The sequence below is a fragment of the Protopterus annectens genome, chromosome 3.part1 (assembly GCF_019279795.1).
Source record: "Protopterus annectens isolate FY-2018-M chromosome 3.part1, PAN1.0, whole genome shotgun sequence".
NCBI classification, from domain to species: domain Eukaryota; kingdom Metazoa; phylum Chordata; order Ceratodontiformes; family Protopteridae; genus Protopterus; species Protopterus annectens.
In genome coordinates this window covers 443,088,864-443,108,249 of record NC_056732.1, presented here as the reverse complement: position 1 = coordinate 443,108,249, position 19,386 = coordinate 443,088,864, and the positions used below count along the sequence as shown (strand labels likewise).

The following is a 19,386-nucleotide window of genomic DNA, read 5'->3' as shown; positions in this document are numbered from 1 at the left end:
ATTGTACTTGTATGGTGGCAGCTGCAGCACACCTTCATTAAAAAGCTTAGACAAGAATTCTAAAATGCTAGCAACTGGGGTGACGTACAGGTCAATATTATTTTGCAAAGCCCAAAAAGCAAATCGCTTCCACTTGCTGGCATACAACTTTCTGGTGGAAGCTTTATGAGAGGATACAAGAATATGCTGTACCTCCGAGGAGAAATCATGTGACCTGGCTAAGTTGGAAATTGGAGCAGCCAAACTGTCAATCTGAGGGAATGAAGAGATGGATGAAGAGCCCCTGTTGAATGCATCAGTAGATCTGGAACCGGGTCCAGAATCCAAGGTTCCTCTAGTTGGTAGAGTCAAAGGAAGGGGAGCCAAATCTGTAGAGTCCAAAATGGGGCTATTATAATTACAGCCCTCCCCAGGGCTTTGGCTTTCTGCAATAATTTCAGAATCAGGGGAATTGGTGGAAAGGCATATAGGAGTCCCAGGGGCAAATCGTGTACAAGCGAATCCCTTGGGCTGTCCCCTGGTGGGGGATTCAGGGCAAAGTAGCTTCTGCATTTGGCATTGATACGGGGATGCAAACAGGTCGCAGCAAGGTTGGCCCCATCTGCGGAAAATCATCTCTGCAACTTCGTCTTTGAGGGACCACTCATGCGGCATCAGAATGGCTCTGCTCAGTTTGTCCATGATCATGTTGGATTTCCCGGGATGTGTGTTGCTATCAGAAAGTGCCTGGTGGATACCCTCCACTGCCAAACTCTCAGGGCCTCTCGGCACAAGGAATAAGACATGGTTCCCCCTTGCTTGTTTATGTACCAGACCACAGACATGTTGTCGGTCTAGATCGCAATTGTCCCCAGAGGTAGAGAGTCATGGAAATACTGCAACTCCAAAAGTGCTGCTCTCAACTTCAAGACATTGATGTGCAACTGTGACTGTCTCTGACCAGGTGTCTTGGGCCGTTCTTCCCTGAAAAAGCCCCCCCACCCTATCAGAGAAGCATTCATGGTCACCATGGCTGATGGAGGAAGAACAAATGGATGACCTACTGTTACATGATGGCTAGTCAGCCACTGAAGATCCTTTCTGCATGAATCTGTAATTATTATCAAGAATGACATCGGAAGTTGTTGGTAAGACCACTGGGTGATGAGTAACCATTGAAGAATTCTCATGTGCATACACCCCAGAGGAACTGCTATGAGCACTGCTGCCACAGTACCTAGTAGTTTCAACACTCGAGAGGCTGGTACTTTTTTGCTTGTCAGAATGTCTGACACCTGTTGTTGGAGGGTGACTATTCTGTCCATTGGCAGTTTTACCATGCGATGGTGGTGTCCAAGTCTGCTCTGATAAAGGAGATATGCTGCAATGGTGACAACGCAGCCTTGTCGAAATTTATAGTTATCCCTAACAGAGAACACAGATTGAGAGTGTGATCCCTGGATTGAAGTAGTTGATGCCTGGGGGTGGCGGTGAGAAGCCAGTCGTCCAGATATGGAAACACTCGGAATCCCAAACTTTTCTAACTTTTTATAAAACAGGATAGGGGATAAACAAAAATGTGGCCAAGCAGGCCTAAGAGCAGCCACTCTATAAAGACGAAAAATTTGTCAAAACATTAAGGACAGAGCCTGAACAAAAAGCTAAGGCTAATGAGCCAAGAACACAAAATGTATATAAAAAAATTGTAAGGATAACTATCCAATAACTAAGAAAAAGTAAGAAATACTGGCCCGAGCTCTCTCTCAACCTCTGATCTGTTGCAATGGCAAACTAGATCTGAGGTGAGACAGAGAGCATCATGGGATAGGGACTTGGCCTCGAGCTACTCTAAAACCTCGAGTTTGTGAAAGCGGCCAACTCCGAGCCAAGGGATCGGCTCCGAACCCATGTGTAAGAATGAACGGCGAGATTGAACACCTTCACATCAGTAGTTAGAAGAAACAGCAGGCAGAGAAGACTGAGATTTTCTGCTGTACCAAAAAAACTCGGAAGGACCAGATGGTATTAATTTTATGAAAGTACAAATAAGCAGCTGAACTGCTATTCCAGAGCAGGATTTGTTAACTGAAAGTGCACATTATGTATATGCTCCAAACCTGGCCATCCGAAAGCAGTTCCTGAAAAAACTGTGGCAGAAAGGAAAATTATTAAAAACTGGAGGCAACAGAGTATTTGTAGAAAATGATTATTTACTGCACAGCACACAGAAGAGATGCAAGTTTATTCCAACAATCATGGAATGCCAAGAGGCAGGGGTGAGATTCAAGCTGCTGTATCCAGCTGTCTTCAAGATCTTTTTCCTGGAGGACCAAAGACATTTTGTTGATATATAACAGGCTAAATGGAAAATAAAAATAAAGTTTATTCAACAAAGAGTGAGTTAGCAGGTTGGAAAGGACTCTAATTCTCATTCTTCTGACAAGATCGTCCACAGACATACTTTGCCAATGAAACTTTCCCACTGTTCCAAAGAAAAATGCTTGAGTGACAGGAAAAAAAACCCCACAGGAACTGACTACAAGAATCAGGAGCACCTTGTACTTAAACCAAACTGTTGTTTGTAGATGGGCATGATTGGGACAACCAGCTACAGTGATATCAGTGAACACATGGGAGACTATAAAGCACCAATTTCACTGGCTACATGAATAGACATATGAAATATGTTTTTTCAAGCAGAAGTGATTGAGAAAGACTGGAATTTAGTTCACTTTGTCACATTTACAGGTGAACTGTAAAGCATATACACCACTTTATGCCATTAATGTTTAAAAGGGCATTCAAAGGAATGAAGAAGATACTGTAAGTAAAATATTTTTTGTTCTTGTTAATTTTTGTACAAAAACTTCATAAAGTAAACTGTACATTATACTGTAATGTAGTTCTGTACAGTATGCAGTTGGGGGTGTTTTAAATGTGAACTGAGGGAGGTTTATCAGTGACTGCTGTATTTGTTAAAGATGTCAAATCGATGAAGTACTTTTTAGTTGAAAAATGTACAGGCTTTATACTGTAATATAAGAAAGGTTGGTCAGAAGCAAGTTAAAAGTTAATACAATGTGAATGTGGGCTGCTAAAGTGGAATATAAATGTGTACTGACATATGGAGAATTAAGATAATTTTCTCTTGATTTTACAGGTTTGAAAGTAGATTAATGTCCTTGGTTTAAACTATAGACAAGGGTTCCCTAAGCAAGCAGGCCTAAGGGAAATGATGAAAGGCATGGAAAATGGTAAAGTTCTTGCATCTGTAAAGTTTTCAGCCTTTTTTTTCAGTAGCAAATGCTTTCAATGGAAGACAAAGTCTGCAGGTGCACGCATCTGGCAAGGGGAAGCATGTACTTCATGTTCTGAATTGAATTTCAAAGATTCTTTCATGCATCTTCAAAACTATGACCCATTTTCCTTCATTGCTGACTGCTTTTACTTGGAGATGAGCTGTCTGCAGACACAAGCAATTAATCTTGAGGGTTCTGAGCACTCTTTCAGAGTAAAATGTAAAACTTAAATGCACAATGGCAAGCAGTTCAGTGAAAAATAAATGCAGTTTGAAACTGTGAGAAGTGAATAAGAAGTAGTAGCCCTCCCTACACACTTAACACTTCAATACATTTAATAGAACAGCACACAATTTAGTTTATTTATGTAAAGTTAGCCAGTGAGTTTTTTTTTTCTTGGGGATGAAAGTTAATTTACTGAAAGCATGCAAGCTGTTTTTCACATCTGGGAGGGGAATAGAGTTAACAAAAGAACATATAGAAATTAGTTTAAGAGGGGAAACAGACTGTAACATTCTCTTTAGCAATGGTAATCTTAACTTTAGATAACGTAGTGCCCCTAGGTGCAGCTGTCGCTTTCAGGAAACTGCTATCTGGAGTGGTAAAGTTCATGTGTTGAAAATGTACATAGCTTTGTGCGTTTGTCCTGCAAAAATTGTTTAGTTTTTTTTTTTGTTTTGAGTTTTTTCACAGAATCAAAAAGTCTTGAAAATGTGACACAGGTTCAAAAGGAGAGAAGAACAAACTGCTTAAAAGATCAGCCTGACAAACAGTGTCTGCATATAAGCCAATAGTTGGAAATACACATTTAAAAGAACTGTAATGTGCAAGAGGTCAGATTAATAGCTATCATAAAAGCTACTCTGTCCATACTACTATGGAATTTACCTTAGCAGTATAGACAAAAGCAGAAAGTACTGAATTTATATTATGAAATCAGCATTAACCCCCTTTTTCCAATTTTGTACATGAGGTTGTGGTGTCAAATCAAGAGTAACCATCATTTAGTCAATGTTCACTACTGAACTCACAAACTTCCTACTGTCAAATGCAAACATCAATGTTGTAGGAGATATATTTGGATGGAAGTGTATATGTGAACTTGACAAAAAGATTTCATGATGGGCATTCAGCAGAATAACAAGGACAAAGGAAAAGGGGAGTAATAATACTGATTGCTAGAGGGGCTCCATTAGTGATAGAAGAGGGGAAAAAAGGCAATAATGACATATTTGTCATCGTAAGGGGCTACTGGTAAGGGGGGACTACCTTGGCATGTATATATATTTTCTACCAAAAATTGACATTATGGAGCTTAAAAAGTTTTTTTGGGAAAATAACCAGCTTTTGACAGGAAATAATACTTAAGGATAAGGACTGGAAATGAATTTGTAATAGTGGGGATGTTTCGGGGGGGGGGGGGGCTAGAAATGAAATACAGCAAAAAAAAGGTAGATTTCTGAATTGATATATGAAAGTATTTTGTATGGAAGATGCAAAATTCATTAATAAGAAATCAGACATAACTTATTATTCCCCAAGGTGCAATAACTGGGCTAGACTGGATACTTTACACTTCACAGAAGCATGTGTACTTAACTGCAGGCTTTGGCATTTCCATTAACTATTTCAGATCATGCACCAATAAAACTAAGATAAAGATGAAGGCTAATGAAGTAAACATGAGACACTGTCATTTTCATACTTGTTAAAGAAATAGGTATTTAAGGAATGGGTAGTGAAAATTATTTAAGACTTCTGGGAAGATAGGCATTTCTTCAGAAGGGATAGCTAGTGAGTGGGATAAAATGAAAATGGAGTTTATAATGGGGCAGAAATAAAAGGAAAGATATGGAAAAGAAGTAATAGGAATTATTTAGGAGGGCTGACAAAGTACTGCAGAACAAAGGGAATCTGATAAATAAACATCTGCAAATAAAGCTAACTTTTCTGGATTACCAAACCAGCTATATTCTTGAATTTGTGAGTCCCTTATTTCTTTTGCCAATAGTTCTAAGTATAATACAAATAACAAAGGGGAAAGAGGGCATCTGTCTGGGTCATCTGCTCAAACCTAAATTCTTGCCTCCGTCCCTTCATATATCCTCTTAGTTAACTATGTTATTGTATCAGGGAGTGCAAATACTTCTAATTGCCATGCTCATAAAATCCCAGCTGACCCTATCAAGACCCACCAACAGTAACAATATTTTCTTACATTCTACTTCTCTCTGGATTATCATTGTTCTGTTAATGTTGTAAAATGTTTGCCTCCCCTCCAGAAAACCACCTCGAGCCATATCCATCAATTTTAGCAACACCTTTGCCATTCTTTTAGTTAGTATAGACAGACACATAGACATAAATACTTTATAATTATGGTTTAAAATTGAAATGGATTTTTTATATGAAGCTGGGGTCTGAAGGATCTTTACCCTCTTTGGGTTATACAGCCACCACAGATTTTCCAAGATGCCTGTGCTCCCCCCTTTTAAAATATTCTTAAAGAAAACCTTTCTGATCTTTTACTTTCTTCCCTCCTAACCTCCAAACTTCTACAGGAATATTTTCTGTTCTTGGAGACTTCCCTGTTTGATTATACATCATCATTTTTATCTCATCTCTTCCCATCTTAGCTACTGATGGTTGAGCCTCATCTCCTTCTAACCTTGGCATAATTATGCCTTCTATACATATTCCATTTGTGCCTTTTCTTGGTTTCCACATTCATCTGCTTCTTTGTCACAGGCTCTCGGAGCCTATGACATGAAGGTGGCGACTTCAGAGTGCTAAAGCAGAAGGTACTATTTGGATAATATGCATGAGTTTAGAGACATTGTTAAACAACTACTTTTTTGACGAGAACTCCAGAGAAAAAAGTTTTAGCACAACGACTAAAGCAACAGAAAACAGAATGATGCCAGTAAGCTCTAACAGCCTATGACCCAAAAACTAAATAAATAAAAAATAACCAGAGATCATATAGATGTACTAAGAGATGTTTCAGAAATGTTTAAAAAGTTTGTATAAAGCAGATGAATGTGGAAACCAAGAAAAGGCAAATTGGAAATATTTACAAAAGGCATAATTATGCAGAGGTTAGAGGGAGATGAGGCTCAACAATCAATAGCTAAGATGGGAAGAGAAGGCATAAAAATGATGATGTATAATCAAACAGGGAAGTCTCCAAGAACAGAAAATATTCCTGTGGAAGTTTGAAGGTTAGGAGGGAAGAAAGTAAAAGATCTGGAAGGTTTCCTTTAAGAATATTTTAAAAGGGGGGAGCACAGGCATCTTGGGAAAAATCTGTGGTGGTTGTATAACCCAACGAGGGTAAAGACCCTTTAGACCCAGCTTCATATAAAAATCCATTTAAATTTTAAACCATAATTATAAAGTATTTATGTCTGTCTATAATAACAGAAAGAATGGCAAAGGTGTTTCTAAAATTGATGGATATGGATTGATGTGGTTTTCTGAACGGGAGGCAAACATTTTACAACATTAACAGAACAATGACAACCCAGAGGGAAGTAAAATGCAAGAAAATACTGCTATTGATGGTAGGTCTTGATGCAGAGAAAGCATTTGATAGGGTCAGCTGGGATTTTATGAGCATGGCAATAGAAGTATTTGCACTCCCTGATACAATAACACAGTTAACTAAGAGGATATATGAACAGACAGAGGCAAGAATTTAGGTTTGAACAGATGAACCCAGACAGGGATGTCCTCTTTCCTCTTTGTTATTTGTGTTATACTTACAGCCACTGGCAACCAAAATAAGGGACTCACAAATTCAAGAATATAGCTGGCTTGGTAATCCAGAAAAGTTAGCTTTATTTGCAGATGATATTTCGTACTTGAAAAATCCAGAAAAGGACATTTCCATGTTGTGGGACATTTTTGAGATAGTTTCCAAGTCTTTTTTGCAATATAAAATTAATGAAGATAAAATTAAGGCTATAGGGGTAAACCATGTATCCAAATATGAATTGGTTCAACAATACCCATGTTCATGGGGGCATGATAAGGTGAGTAAGTATTTAGGTGTACTTATTAGACAGGATTCTGTTATAGCTGATAAGGATATGTGGGAAGAGACTAAAAGATGACAAGAACTGAGAAAGTGGAAGTTCTTAATTTATGGATATGGACAGGAGGGTACAAGCAGTGAAAATGTTTATTACTTTAAGTTTTATATAGTGGGGTCAAGCATATTTTCTATCAACTTGAGGAGATGCTGTGGGCAATAGTTAATAAAGAGTTAAAGGAATTTACTTGAGAGGGGAAGTGTTAACTGGGATAATTTGATCCTCCCTGTAGGACAATGTGGTTTAGCTGAATTGAATGGATAGTATACAGCTGCACAGTTAAGGCTCATATGCACCACACAAGCAGAAAGTTATGATTCAAAGTGAAAAGGGATGACTAAAAAAGGGGGGGGGGGTTTCAAGAAATTAAGATTTTGGATGCAGAGTCTTAAAGAGAATGACCACCCCACATGATATATTCATAAAGTTGCAGAAATTACTCTAAGAACTAAGTCAACATGAAAATGGAGAAAGGAGATTTTGGCAGTAGGGATGACTGCAAGTATGGGTAAAGAAAACAAGCAAAAGGGGTCTGGAATTAACTAGAGAAAACTAGCAAAGAAACCAAGGTATTGGGAGTAAATAACTAGTGAGGGAAATGTAAAAGAGCAGGATGAGGTCAAGCAGAAATTTACACTGAAGGTTAGACATTACCTTCCCTACCACAGATTGACATCAGAAGACAGGAAATTTACAAAGCAGCAATGGGAGAACATCTGTATGGTTCCCAAAAAAAGTTGAAGGTGTTTGCACAGGCACTATTATACCCAAAGCAGCTTTCAGACAATTTTTCATCAGGTAGATAGCAAATGCTAGAGCTGTCACAGAAAAGAGGGAGGAAACCTGAAATGTGTTTTTTTTTGGAAGTGTAACGAGTTGGTGCATTTAAAAAATTCCCTATGGAGTACTCTGTCAGAAATGCTTGGGGAGCAAATGTCCTTAACGGGGGAAACTATTTTGTGCCAAAATCTTAATTGCCTATCCACAGTAATGCATTACCAAGTATAATGCTACTGGCTGCCAATTACTAGAAAATAAAAAATCAAAATCTAAACCAACTGTAACTGAAGTACTGAACATTGTAAAGGAGAAAAAGGAACAAAGAGACAGAATCTTTAAAAAAGGGAAAGAGCAGATTACATAGATGTAAATGGCATTTGTGAGAACATTACATACATCCAACTCAAAGACTCCACCTCCAGTTATTATCTAACAACCCCCACATCAGTCAGCTTTCCCATATATAGCTCCACCTGCAATATAACAACACTTCACCATATACAGGTTTACCTTCTCCCACATCCCATCATTTCCAGCATATCTCAGTCCTTTGACAAACAAACAGTCAAACTCCTTAAAACTATAGTTAACTTAGTTGATAAACTATCTCTTAGTGGTGACATTCATCCCAAATCCTGGCCCCACCTACAGTCCCTGTAACTTAGCCACTCAAACTTTAATACACTTACAACACCCCAAGCAACAATCATACCTCCTAGGCACAAGTCTGATATCCTCTTCTTAAATATTACCATAAGAAGTATAAGCAATAAAGTCCAAGAGCTAAATGTCAACCTCTCCCTCTACACTCCAGACATTGTACTTCTCAGCAAAACTTAGCTAAAGCCTTCCATAACTAACAATGAAATACTACCCCCAGGTTATAATGGTTTACTATGACTTACCCGAACGGCAGTCAATCGATCGTCTAATGGTCAAAATCATTGTTTGCAAGAGGCACTTTATTGACCCCCCCAGTACATCGACTATGTATAGTCGAATCGCATGGTGCACTTGACCATTTGATAATCGATGTACCCACACTGTGAACGGAGGTCGCGCTGCAGTGAGGAACAGAGAATTAGTCCATTTCTTCACTGTAGTGCAATCTTGGAATTGGTATATTTAATATGCAGGGAGGGTGGGGAGTGCATGGGGGTAAAGCCCCCCCGCAAAATAGTAGAATTAATGTACCGTTGAGTGTAGAGTTCAACAGTACGTTAATGTACATAGTAGGAGGTGATTGATGTCACCTTCTGCTATGTCGAATACATCGAACAATGTATTCATTTTCATTTTAGTTTACTATTTGGGATTTCAAATTCAATATTTAGGGTCGACGTCATACACATTCGATCCAAGTCTATTCAAAATTTCCATAGTATACCATTATAATATATCACATGTAGTTAGACTTACAAAAAAGGGGGAAGGTGCGGCCCTACTTTTCAAAGACCTCGCCATAGTAACTCTTGATGAAAAACTACCAAGCCCCAATAATGTTGAACTCATACTTGCCAAATTAAAAATAACCCCCAAAAAACATATATATATAATTGGGATCTAGATGCCCCAAGGAGATAATCTACAAGCTTTAGAAAATGTACTACACTGACGTAGTACAACACTACCTCAGGAAACTATTATTATGGGCAATTTCAATATCAACTGGTTAGACTGCATCTCCCCATACCCAGAAAAAATGTATAAACCTGCATGGCTTCACACAGCTTATCCACACACCCACTAGAGTCAATAAACCAACCAACAAACATTCCTCTCTAGATTGGAAACTTACTAATAGGCCAGAATTATACTCCAACTATGGCTGCCTAGTCATACTAACTATCATATAGTTATGATATCATAACTAGTTATCATATGTTATAGTCTAACTATGACAGTCTCAGTGACCACTCCCAACCTATTTACTGAGGAACCGAACCAATCAACCCAAACAAACTACATTTAAACAAGTAAGAAACAAAAAGCACCTCAACCCCAATAAGCTTGTAGATGTACTCAAACAGTAAATGGACACCCCTGAAAACATTTACCCCTGCAGGATGCAATCGACTACTTCAACTCGACCTTCCTAACTATACTAAACTCTCAAGCTTCCAGTAGAAATATACATATCAAATCAAATCACGCCCCATGGTTAACAAAAGAAACACTCTCAATACTTAAATCCAGAGACAAGGCATGGTTAGCATGGAATAAAAAGTCCCAACCCACCCTACTACACTACCGCAAATGTAGGAACAAAGCAAAGCTGCAAATTAAAAAAGACAAAATTAATTACTACACCGAAATACAAACTAAGCATTGCAATAATCCACAAAGATTCTGGTCGGCTATAAATAATATACTCCAACCAGGCAAAGACAGGACACCACCGCCTAATATCACTACTAACTCTGACAATACTACTTCCCTATTCAATAAATACTTCACTGAAACAATACTAGCTTTATCCAACAATCAAAGCCCCACATTTACCTCAACTACCTTTACCTCCAGCTCCTCCAATACTAAAGCCAACTTCTCCCTGCAGCTCGTACCTACAGTGACAATCAAAAAGCTATTTAAGAAGCTAAACCCCACCACATTAGCTACAAATAACCTGCCTGCTGAGTTCCTAAAGCTAACAGCCAAAGGAATAGCGTATCCTGTATCCATTCTCATCAACAGATCCATAGCGGAACATAAAGTCCCTACCATCTGTAAAGTTTCTCATATTACACCTCTTCATAAAGGAGGAACATCCACTGAACTCACCAACTACCGTCCCACTGCAATATTATCCCCCTTTCCAAAATTCTAGAGAGGGTCATCCATATGCAAGTCTCTAACTACCTGCACACCCACAAATTACTAACCAACACCCAGCATAGCTTTCAAGCACATCATAGCACATCAACCGCTCTACTGGCTTTTACCAACACTGTCAACCATCATAGGAATATGGACAACTATGTATCCTGCATCTTCCTTGACCTATCAAAAGCTTTTGATATGGTTTCCCATAGCAAGCTACTAAGTGTACTCTCCATACTAATCTTTTGACAAGACACTCTTGCCTGGTTCCAGGACTACCTGACTGGATGACAACAAGCATCGCTTGGCAACAGACCTTATCACCATTACTACCTGTGACACAAGGTGTGCCCCAAGGCTCAAGCGCAAGTCCACTACATTTTTCCTTATTTACAAACAACTTTCACACCACAACCCCTCAAGCCTCTCTCATCCAATATGCAGATAATTTGACAGTAATATGTGCCGCTCCCACAATACAAGAACTACACACCTTAACTCAATAATCCTTCTTAGCAGTTGAAACCTGGCTTACTAACACCCAACTAATATTAAATCCTAAAAAACAAAACTTATGATTTTCCAACCTACTAAATCAACCCTAACCTCCAATACCTTTAACATTACGCCACTAAACAATACCATAATCTTCCCAACTCCACATACCAAACTCAAGTGTCAAAATTGACAGCAACTTAAAGTTCGACATTCACATTTTACAAACAGTTAAAAAAAAGTACACAAACAATTAGGAACCCTATACAAGAACAAACAGTACTTCACCCAAAATACTAAAGCTACCATTGCCCAGTCCCACCTAATCTCTACTCTCCTATATGCAGCCCCCATACTCACAAGCCTAAAGAAATCTGAGCTTGCTAAACTTGAATCTTTCTACAATACAACTGGCAGGTTAGCTTCAGACTTACCTGCTAGAGCCCACCATTGTGTGGTTCTCAAACAACTGAACTGGCTAGAGCTCCCACACCTCCTTCATTACAACCAGTTAATTATGGCCCAAAAAATATTTTATGAACCTGAAGAGATACCTCCCCTACAAACTTTACTTCAGCCTATGCCACTAATAGAATATTAAGATCCACTAACAAATACCATATAAAAATCGGCATAAGCAAAAACATCAGGGGACTCCCTCTTCGCAAATTATAGTGGAAAAATCTGGAATACACTACCAGACAATATTACAACCATTACATCTCTTGTCCAGTTTAAAACAACCCTAAAGAAATCAACTATTAAACAAACGGCTGTGCCCTTGTTTGGCGCCTGATTAACCTCAGTTTCTAAAACTAGCATCATCAAGACTTACTGTAACCTCTAGTCCTACTTATTATTTAGGCCCCTTCAAACTAAACAAGTACTCAAACTGCTGCATTTAATATACAGGTCAACTCAGAACCATCCTATCCATTTTCTCCCCACCTAATTCCTAGGTAAATCATTGTGTTATAATAAAATCAAATGTTGTTGTAGTTCTCACATAATGTGGTTATACCTCTTATTGCTAAGGTTAACAAGGTATTATAATGTTCTGATGCTTAACTTAGGAATATTGCACTTAAGCTCAAATCTCATGGTCCTTTAAAACCAATGAGTCAATCATTGTAACTTTGTGTATAATACAATCTTAAAAATGTAATAACCAAAGACTAAAGACTACCTGAATGTATATTACTTGTATGTAAACTACCTGTAGTTAAGCTGCAGTTATCTCTGTCTTTTGTTTTCATGTGGAGCTTTTCTCCCCGGGCCTCCACAGAAAATGGACATGTGTGCAGTCAGACTTACCCAGTAAACAAATGTAAAATAAAATAAATAAAATGAAGTTCAGGAGGAGGACAGAAGTTAAAGGGAAGACAGAAATTGAGCAATTAATGTAATGCTGTTGTGAATAACTATTAAAAAGAAAGAAAACATATATGCAATGTATATCACATGACTGTCAAAAAAGTTAACATTGTTTGTTTTCTTTTCTATTAATGTATGTGTGCCTATGTGTTAAGTGATAATAAAGCTGTTTAAAAACAAAACAAAAAATCCACTATGTGGTACTCATCCAAAACCTCTGGAAAAGGCTGACATGCCACACTGATAATGCTCTGCTCATCATACGAATGCATATGGATTGTGGAGAAAAAGTTCAGAAAATGTTGTCCAACTCGCCTGTTTATAGCATTAACTTTCCAATGTACAAGTAGGAGGGAGTTGGCAGAAGACAGGATGGGGAAAAAAAGCTCTGAAAGTCAAGAGTGGGCACCCACAAGCAGGAATCCCAGAAGTAATGACTGGAACACTGAATACTGTTACTATGTATGTAGCTTGGATTAAGCTTGCAAATGGTCAAATTTGATCAATGTTCTACCCTGGTAAGCAAAATGAATTACTTAACCAAATAAATACTACGAAGACCAGAAAAGACAGGCAAGGTTCCTGACCATCAACATAATCTGCAAGCACCCATAATGTCTAAAGCCAAAATTCAACAGCCTAGAAGCAAAAGGACAAATCAGGCAAACACATGACTGAAATGGAATCTCATACTTCTTAGAGATCTAAAACAACTGAGTATCAACCCCCCCCCCCCCCCCCGTACTCTCTGGAATTAAGAGAAGAGAAAATAATAAAACTTGGTTTCCTGTTCAGTGCATTCAGGAAACATCAGATTGTCTCTCTTCAGGGAAGGGACTCAATGCATCAGCAAAACCTCAGACACTACCAGTTAGAAAGAGAGGGCTAGCTTTCCGCCTAGAGGAGCTGCTATTTGTTCCCTGGTAGGTGGATTTAGGATTAAGTCACTGTGGTTGTGCTGATGTAGTGGCAGTGGCTGTGTCTGTGCCTCTGTTGTTACCTTGCCACTGTCGTCCTCTGTAGGCACCTCCTCTGGATTGGTTTCTGCCTCTGGAACGTCTATTCCTGCCCCTTTGAAATTTTGTGGAGTCAGGAAAGGACCAATTTTTGGCAGGCCAGTTCCTGCTAAACCTTGGGGGTTGAACCTGCAAGAAATCTTTAACAGTTTGAACAGATTTTGCCTTTTCTTCCATTTTCTTCATAACCTGCTGGGCAGGTGTACCAAACAAACTTGTCTTGTCCATAGGAGCATCTAGCAACTTAGCTTTAACATGATCCGGTAAAGCTTGTTCCTTTAGCCATGCATGCCTTCTTATCACTGTGCCTGTCATGGCTGATCTAAATGAAGCCTCCAGTGCATCATAGCCACATTTTAAGGAATGGTTGCTAACCTGTTGTATGTTATTTACCATCTCTAATACATATTTCTTATCAAGAGATTCATCAGTGGTTAGTTTTTTAGTTTACTGATCAAGCATAAACTCTTGGTATTGTATCATGTGAAACTGACAGTTTAAAGCTCTAGCTGAGAGAGTAGCTGAAGTGTAGACCTTTTACCCCATCTGTCTAGTGACCTTGCTTCCCTTTCAGAAGGAATAGGGTTTTTAGCTGTGGTCGCAGCTACTGCCTTGGGACCCTGGGATATAGTTTCTGGGTCTGCAAGTGGGGCCTTGTAAAGGTGGTGATGAGTATCTGGCACCCTGTAAAATCTGTCTGGTTTGGCAGGGGCTGGGGTAAAGAATCTGGAGCGGAGCAAACATCATTGAAAGCATCATCCACCACAGAGAGAACAGGAGGTATAGCTAAGGGCCTGTGCTGTGGGAGGTGCAGAAAGGTCCTAAGTCTTTTTCTGGAGTCTGGAAAATCCTGTTGCTGCCATTGGAACTGTTCTCGCATGGCATGCAAGGTTTCCCCAAAGGAGAATTCTTCTGGTGGGGAAGCAGCTGGAATGGATTCTTCAGCATCAGAATCTTCAAAATTGGAGAAGGGAGCCTCAGGCTGGTCAGTTATGTCTGATTCACCAGCAGAATCATCAGAAGACACTGGCTCAGGGGGCTCTGCCCTAGGTCTCTTCTCTGGGGGCTGAGAGGCCCTGTCTGGGTGAAATTGAGATCCTCTAATTAAAGAAATTAAATCTTCTGCCAAAGAAAGCATTTGAGAACTAGAAGAGGGCCTGGATGTGGGGGGTTTAACAGGCACTGTTTTAGTAGTCTTGGCTGCTTTAGCCCTGGCGAAGGCCTTAATGGACATGGCAGCTGGAGGCCTAGCAGCACCACGTGCTGGGGTAGAGACATCCAAGGGATGGTGTCTGATAAGTCAACCACCGTAGTGGGTAAAATTTCTGAGGTCGATTCAAGAGTTGTAGCAGGGGCCTCAGTTGTAAGAATAGGTTCAGCTGTACTTTGAGCAGTTTTCTCGGTTTCGGCGAAACCGAGACACTTCATGATTTGCTTTACCGTGGTTTCGGCCGAAACCGCGGACCGCGAGTGTCGGTCTTTATCTTTGCGTTTTTGGGGGTAGTCGGAGAATGCGGCGACATAATGTACGCAAAATCAGAACCGAAAAACTGTTCTGCAAACTCCGACCGACGCCTAAGCGTTCGTCGGTTGAAAGAGGCACAGGCCGAACAGGCTGCTACGTCGTGGGCTGGGCCTAAACAAGGCAGACAGTAAGAGTGGAAATCTTTATGAGGTATTTGTTTCCCACAGGTTAAACAATTGTTAACTTTTTCTGACATCGGCTGAGACAAGAAAGAGTCCCCAACGGGGTACTTAGCTTTAGAAGTCTTCGAAGTAGTATTCGGTAGAAGTAATCTCTGGATCCGACCGACCGGCACTTGCGAACAGCTTCTGCTTCGGGCGCCACGCGGCAAGAAAGACTGAGGAAAATGGCGTCGGCTGATGCTTTTATACCCGAAGACCAACAGAGATGACGTCGGGTGGAGTGCGACATCAGCCGAAGCCGGACCCGGACTTTGGAATCCGGCCGACTGCAGGGCTGCCTGATGACAGGACAACCCACTTGTTATGACTGCAGATGCATCCATGAAGGACATCAGCAAAACCTCAGACACTACCAGTTAGAAAGAGAGGGCTGGGTGCATTGGGATTTCATAGTAACAGACTGTAACTATTCAAGATCATATCCAACACACCTACATGTCATGGCTGACAACCTTCCACAACAGGATGCACATGGAGATTAGACCACCTCCAAGGAAGTGGGTCATGATGGAAGCCACTATCCTAGGTTACTTTAATGGAGGCTTCTGAAGGATTGTTTGTTTTGTTTAATACTTAAGCAGCCTTTCCTACAAAAGCAGAGGTGGCTTCTGCTTGAAATCCTAGAAACAGCAACCAGAACTGAAGGGGATTTCTCTTGCATTTGAGATGGCTTTACTAACGTAGACAGTCTTGTCACATCCAAGCTGTAAAAGCAACTCTGAAAAAAAACATTTTTGGTGGACGTCCTCGGAGGAAAATCAGCCACAGCCAACTTAACATGTAAATGCAACTACCTGATCCACTTTAATTATAGCATATGCAAGTTCAGACAGCTACATGGACCCATCCATACAAAAGCCAATAAAAGCGCTCCCACCCACAAAAATAGGCAATCCAGAAAGCACAGTTAAAAGCCTGGCTGACAAAGGTGGACTGCAGTTAGGCAAGTGATTAAAAGAATTGCTCAGAGGCTCAACAAGGCAGAAGAAAGGTCCCCCCCACCCCCCAATACTTATGTAATGTTATGGAACTCCTGATCAAACAAAATGCTGCAGACAGATTAGACCACTGCCCCAATGCTGTGTTGCAATAAAAAATACATAAAAGCAAAGGAAATATCAGTTTTAGGATGAAGCAAAATAAATTTAGTGGATGGTTATCTGTATGAAAAGGCATAAAACTTTAATGTTGGATAAAAGGGAAGGGAACAATGAGTTGGGCTCTCCCAGGATGTCCTAAGTTTTCAAAATGTTAGAGTAAATGAGGGCAGAAGACTACATTAATGATGACATCATTATCTGTATGGGATCATTTCAGGAAAGGTTGTTGAGCAGAGGACTTTCAAAAAAGAGAAAGGCACCACAAAAATCTTTTACACTGCAACACCCAAAGACTTCAAGGGGGATGGGGCTTAAACTATTAAAAAGGGCTGACCTGCATCCATCTACCAAGGAACAAACAAGCAAGAAGGTCAGCAGTATACTAAGGGGAAATTAACAGCCCAGAGGGAAGCACAGCACATAAAAACAGTGCTGGTGTCTAAATCTGCTGTTCTCAATTCAAACTTCAAAAAGAGCTCTTCCATGCTAATCTGGGAAATTCCCTCTAAACGTCAAAAAGAATCTGCTGAAGGTTCAGTTCAAGTACAGACAAAAAAAAAAAAAAAAAAAAGGATTAGTGAGCATTCAGCCTGTTGAAGCCTACCCATCCCTTACAAGTGGACTGTCATCAGTCTGGGGAACAGCATTTCTCAGAATAAACACTCAAATGGAAGGGTACACACTAAAGGAACCAAGAGAGGCTCTGGAGGAGACAGTAATCTGGTGTCAATCTCCAGAAGAGGAAGGAAGGAAGGCACAAGTCCACTCCTGGGTCTTTCTCCAAGAAGCAGTTGCTGAAGGCAAACCTTTCTGATTACACAAAATCGCCAAGAGATGATCATCATCCCTTGATGACCAGGGTAGAGCTCAATTCCACATGGACCATTTTCAGACTCAACCCGGGGTTAAGAACCACAACCATCTAAAAAAAGATATGCATCGAGTTACAATCAATGAACACCACCATTGTTGCAAGAATGGGTTAACTGTGACAGGTTTACAAAAATGCAAAAAAAATAAATAAATAAAAACATTTAGCAAATAGAGAGTCTAAAAAGCAAATGGCAAGAGTAGGAGTCCACATTTTGTGAATTTAGTACAATCAATGAGAGACTTTAGCACTTCCATACTGTAAAAAGAAAAATGAGGCATTGATTGGCTTACCATTGAGGTGTCTTAAAGAAGTAGGAAAAAGTGAAGGTCAGTATTAAGAAAGGGTGAATGAGTGGCAAGGAGAAGATTGGGTAAGAAAGACAGAGTGGGGTGGGGGTGGTGGTGGTGGTACAGAAATAAAATGAGTAAAAAAAATCACAGATTTTTCCAGACAGTGAGCACTGGTGAGGATTCAGAAGCCACTCTACAAGGAGGAGGCAAGTTATAATCCATAGACTAGACAGTATAAACCACTATAATGTATTAGAGATTTTTGGGTTGTGTGCTCCCTTAAACCAGGTATGAACATATTGATGTGCGACAGAAGTGCCCACACCTCAAGCAGGGGAATCTTAGATCGAAAAGAACTACCCACTAGTAAGTCCTTCAAGGTCCAATTACATTTAGTGCAAAGAAACAAAATAAAAAGATACTACCAGACAAATCTATCAAAATTCTAAATTACTTATTTTAATACAGTTTAAGAAACAATTTAACGCGTGCTTCTTGTCTGAACAAGACAATATAAACAAGACAAGGGCTCCTGTTAAAATTCCAATGATCATAACCGTGATAATGAGAAAGGCAAGATTATGTAAAAATGGAGAAAACGTAGTATGTCTAAAGTTACAGTACACTGCAGTGTTTTCCTTATCCTGAAGCAAAGCAATCTCAGTGCTATCAAATTTATAAATAAGACTGGTAAAGGTAGCAGAGGCCTCTTCTAAAATACATTTACGGCACTATGGTGAGTTTCAAGACTGGCTAAAAGTTTTTTTTTTTGGCACTTACAATTCATTTTTTGTAGTCACAAAACTCAAAATGATATATTTGGCTTCCTGTAATAAGTGCAAATCCTACTTCTGTCACCTGACATAACTAAATGCAAAGCTGCATAAAGATCAAAATACAATGAAATGGGACTGCTGCTATTTCTACTGCATTAAAATCTAGCCAAACAACACTGTTATTTTGATTTTAGCAAAAAAAGACTGCTGGAGTCAAAAGAAGTCTAGACTTGGATCCACTTTGATGTCCAAAAAGAAGACAGGTAGCCCATCGCACTGCTAACACAAAAGCACACATTTACATTTCTTTCTTAGCTTCTCTTCTGTCTGGACTCAAACAACAAAGCAGACTTTACTAAATGTACAGCAGAAGAAACAAAATGGTGCTTTGGATGGCTATGACATTTCAGAAATTCAAACAGAAAAAAAAAATAGGTACAGTCCTGTGATCTAAAGAAAAGTGGGATACTGCTGCTCAGTAAGATGAATTCAAAAATTAGGCCAAAAAGAAACAACCTTCCATATAAACAACACCTTGTAAAATACAAATAATCAAGGTAACATTTTGGCACAAGTAAAATGAGAAAAAATAAAATACGTTTGTCTAGAAGCCAACTACTGCTACAATAAAAGCAATAGTGTTAACAAAATATAGCATTCAAACCAGAAAGGCTGCACCAGCATGCTTAATGACATGATGTAATATAAATACTTGTAATAGCTCTTTACAGATTATTTCGTTAACCATAAATAATGTACTTTTGCAACTTCATATACACTGT

General features: G+C 39.5%; 1 protein-coding gene across 1 annotated transcript in view; it reads right to left on the bottom strand.

Moving 5' to 3' along the window:
• Positions 1-19,386, bottom strand: part of KMT2C (lysine methyltransferase 2C) — a gene marked incomplete in the record, with an annotated part of 4,117,755 nt that overhangs the window by 1,389,080 nt on the left and 2,709,289 nt on the right.